Consider the following 4,853-nt stretch of genomic DNA (forward strand, 5'->3'; position numbering starts at 1 on the left):
ATATAAATAGCTATAATTTATATTACTTCTTCTATAAACAGTCCCTTACCCATCTTTCTGTTGATGTAGTAGGGTCTTGCTGAAAGAGGAATTATGTATTGAAACTACCAAGTCTTCTGTCGATTTGACCTTTCCTGCTGCCTTTACATTTCATGTTTGATTTTTATGACTTCCGGGACATTAGTAAGCTCTGATTTTCCTTTGTAAGAGACTACACTTCCAGTGTGTGTGTGTGTGTGTGTGTGTGTGTGTGTGTGTGTGCGTGTGTGTGTGTAATGCAGCTGTCAGGCCTTCCTCTCCCATGCTCACTGTGTGACCATGGGCATGTGACATCTCCTCTCAGATCACAGCCTCCTCATCTGTTGGTGGGGACAAAACAGTTCTGAGCGTCCTCCCAACCCTGGCATTCTATGCCTCTAGTCCTGGAGCTAGGACAACAGCCTCTTCGTGGCCTCTCCATTTTGGATAGCTTCACGAATCCCATGTTTAGTGGGTGATGCTAACCCCAGATTTCTGAGAGGCTGCTCCGTGTGTGCCGCCAGGGTCCTGGGACCAGACTTGGACTCGTAGCCTTCAGTCTCCCTGCAGTTCCAACCTTCCCCCCTGCTACTCCCTGTCAGAATGAGTATTGTGGGCTGGTGAGATAGCTCAGCAGACTAAGCACCTGCTTAGGCAAGTACAAGGATTGGGATTCAATCCTGGGCACCACAGGCCATGCTGCCCCTGCCCCTGTGGGCTCTGAGCTCACCACTGAGACCAGACATGGTGGCACATACCTGTAATCCCAGCACCGGACAGTCTGAAAACAGGAGGATCACTATGAGTCCGAGCTGCATAGTGAGACCTTATACCAAACACATAAAAAACAGCAAGAAAAGGAATGAGTATTGTGATTTCTCAGATACTTTTGCTCAGGCCATTGCTTTGCTGGGAATGTTCCCATACCCTGTATGTCACATAGAAAACATGCTAACTTTTAAATCTCCTTCATACAGCTCTCTATAACTATTTTCTAGTCCAGAGGACCTTTTCTGTTTTGAATTATACTATTTCTCAGGAGACTGGTATTATGATTGTTACTCTTTTGGTCTTATTCAATGAACAGAATCATACAAATTTCTGAGGCAATATGAAAGGCCACCAAATTAAAGAATGCACACTGGCAGCCAATACTATATTTTTAGTTCCTGATTTCCATCTCCTTTCAAAACACCAGAAGACCTAGCTTGTGTTCTGGGGATTGAACCTAGGGCTTTTGTACTGAGTTACATCTCCACTGTCTTTGTATTTTTATTTATGAGACAGGGTCTCCTAAGTTGCTAAGTTGCTCAGGCTGGGCTCAAACGTCCTGATCTTTCTGACTCAGCCTTCCCGGTGCTTAGATGACAGGCATATGGCACCACACCCTGCTGCTCTTATTTTCTTAAAAGTAAGAGCCAGCACATTGCAGCTTGGGGGCCAAATCTGCCCGGGCCCCTACTTGTGCAAATGAACTTTTGCTGCAATGCAGCCATGCCCATCTGTTTCCGCCCAGTGGCAGAGGTGAATCGTTGCAAAGGGGGCTGTGTTGGAGGAAAGTCGATTTATCATGAAATCCTTTACATAAAAGGCTTGCATCATGGAGCCTGCTCTGGTACCGCCCCACAATCCCATCTCAGGTCTGGCCAGCTGCCAGTTTATCTTGCCATCTGAGGGCCTTGAAGCATTTGAGCATTTTGTTCTCATTAATTCTCTACATTACCACTCATGCATCATGAGAGCCCTTAGGCCAGGTAAGCAAAGCCATCACTAAAAATTATCCAGGAGCATGCTACTGCCAGCACAACTTTTTCTTTTTTTTAATGTATTTGACACAGGTCTCATTACCCAGCTCAGACTTTAGTGATCTTCCTGTTTTCAGCCTCCCCAGTGTTGGGATTACATGTGTGTGCCACCACACCTGGACTCAATAGCCAGCTCAGCATGCCTGGGGGTGGGGCCAGCATGGCACGTGGTGCCAGAGAATAAACCCCTTAGGCAGGCGCTTAGTCCACTGAGCTATCTCGCTGGCCCTAGCACAACACTTTGATGACTCAATTTAATGATATGCTTCAGGAACTGCAACTACTGACACTGACTTCCTATAGTAAAAAGCTTGAGATGAAAGAAGAACCCTGGATGTGGATTACAGCTGTGCCACCTCTGGGAACTGGGTCACCCCAGAAAGCCAGGCATAGGCTTTGTCACCTCATCTGAAATGGGGAATGTCCATAGTACAACCGTGGGATTGGTGGAAGAAGTTCACCAGCTAACATGTATTAGTTCCTACTCTGTGTCAGTCACAGCCATGGGCTCTGGAGATGCTCTGGTGAGCAGAACCAGTGCCGTGTCCACTGGCGGGGAGCTTCCACGGCAGTGAGGGGATGCACCAAGCAGCAGGCACCCTGGGTGCTTGCTTTGTTTCAGCTGGCTGCTGGGTTTGGCACCGCTGTGCGCAGGTTCAGAATCTTTTCTGGGTACAGAACCTTCTGGGACGCAGCTGGAGCTAGCTTGGCTCTCAGGCAAGCATGACCCACAAGTGAAGGACTGATGGCCCCGGAGGCAGCCCCTAGCCTAACCGGCAGATGCAGCCTTAGGCCTTTGCAAAGAACTCGGAGGTCCCGGAGCATGGACGGGAGTCTGCTAGCTAGCTAGCTAGTTTTCTTTCTTTCTTTTTTCTTTTTTTTTTATTAATTTTATTGAGAAACAGCAATGAGACAGTTTCAAAACCAATTAATAGGACAGTTTCAATAATTAATACATTGCATATTGTTAACTTCTTAGTGGTTATTCATAGTACAAGATACAGACATGATATCCTGTCCAAATACTGATAGTACAAATCTTTCTTCTCATTGAATTAAGAGAAAGTATCTGTATATCTATCCTATTTTGTATATACAGATACAAAATGGTCCTTCCTTTGTATCCCCTTTTTTAGTTTAGTTTTGTTAGAGATGGGTATTACATTGCCATTTAAATATTGTAGGTGGGTGAATTCAGCAAAAATAATCCAATATAGTCCAGTTGTCCATAGTAGTAGTGGGTTATCCATAGGACTGGCAATGCCAGAAGTTGTTGACTTGAGCCTTTCACAGCTCAGCATATTGATATGGCTTTACTTTTTTTTTTTTAAATTCTTTTTTATTTATTTATTTATTTGAGAGAGAGAGAGAGAGAGAGAGAGAGAGAGAGAGAGTGTGGTGTGTGTGTGTGGCCAGCTCAGCCCACCAGGGGGCGGGGCTGGCTGGCATGTGGTGCTGGGGGATTGAACCGTGGTCCCTGATGCTTTGCTAAGCTTGTTCTAAGTAGGTGCTCTAGACAACTGAGCCATCTCTCCAGCCCATGGCTTTACTTTTTATACTTCGTTTTTATACTTTTCTGCTGGATGGTTAAGACCAAGATAAAGCAAGACCTATATAACAAATGTATCTTTTGTATCTGATAATGTTAGTCAAGTCCCCTCAGGATTTATCCTGTTACCCTGTACCATAGTTTGTAGATCCTTTGTTAGTGTCAGCCATGTGGATGAGTCACAGCCATTGCTTGACCAATTTGCTGTCTGTGAAAGCCTGAGAGAATGTTTTCTGTCCATGTGACTCTCCTTAGGCACATTCTACGTCATTGATCACATTGCTCTGTGGCCCCATAATCTCCTTGATCAGAAAATTTGGGACACCACTGAGTTACATGATGTTACAGTATAGGTTCTCCTATGTCCCAAGTCTTCACTGACCTTGAAAGGCTAGGGCCAAAATGTTGGCTGTCCTTGCAGCCCTTCCTTTTCTCCAATTTTGACCTGCAAACTTAGGTTGTTAACCCTCCAGAAGAGACGCTTATTATTACCATACAACATATGCAGCTAGGGTTAACCTCACGATCTATCTGAATATCAAACCTCTTAGGCATAATCTTGACTCAGCACTTTCCCTGTCTCGCTTTTCCTGCTTTCCAAAAGGCAGCTTCTTCCAGGTGACACACACGGCGTCCAAATCTTTGTCTCAGTCTCTGTTTGTGGGGAAATACAAAATTAAACACATTTATCAACAAGAAAACAAAGAAAATAGTTAAGTGCTGTATAGAGAATAGTGTGGACAGACTGAGTGACTCGAGGCCTGGTGGCACTGGGCCACGGTTACCTCTGTAGACACCTGAGTAAGGGGAGAATGCAGCCGAGCCCTGAGGGGAGAGAGCCATGCAGCGGAGGGAATAGAGGGTGAGAGGCTGGGGCTGGAACATGCTTTGCATGAATGGAAGAGGAAGGGCAGGGTGTTTAGTGGGTCAGGAAATGAAGTGGAGGGGAAGGCTGGATCCTGAGGGATTCTGTCACAATCCCTGTGTAATGATTTGTGACTTTATTCTAAAGGCCACAAGTGAAGTCATTGGAAGGTTTAAGCAAAGGAGTACCATAGGCTGAACTGTAGCTTCAAAATATGTCCCTGGATGCAGCACGAGAATGCACTAGCCTGGGAGCAAAGGCAGAGTGCCTGGGAGGGCAGCCGCCACAGAACTCCACAAGGTGGAGGTGGTGGCTTGGATGGACTGGTGGTGTAGGAATGCAGATGGACAGGAGCTGAGCTTTACAAAGAAAAATGACAAACGCAACTAGGTCACACAATATACTAGGCAACCTTCCAGCACACAGATAAACTACATCACTGAATGTGGTCCCCAAGTCCCTTGGAGGCAGATATGCTCCTTAACCCCATTTTACAGATGGGGAAACCCAGGCACAGAAATATTGAGTAACTTACCCGAGGCCACCCAGAGCGGAGACTTGAGCTGAGGCCAGCAGGCCCTGCAGTCTGTACTCTCACCACGACATTCTCTTGCCT

The sequence above is a fragment of the Octodon degus genome, unplaced genomic scaffold (assembly GCF_000260255.1).
Source record: "Octodon degus isolate 3935 unplaced genomic scaffold, OctDeg1.0 scaffold00029, whole genome shotgun sequence".
In the NCBI taxonomy this organism is placed as follows: domain Eukaryota; kingdom Metazoa; phylum Chordata; class Mammalia; order Rodentia; family Octodontidae; genus Octodon; species Octodon degus.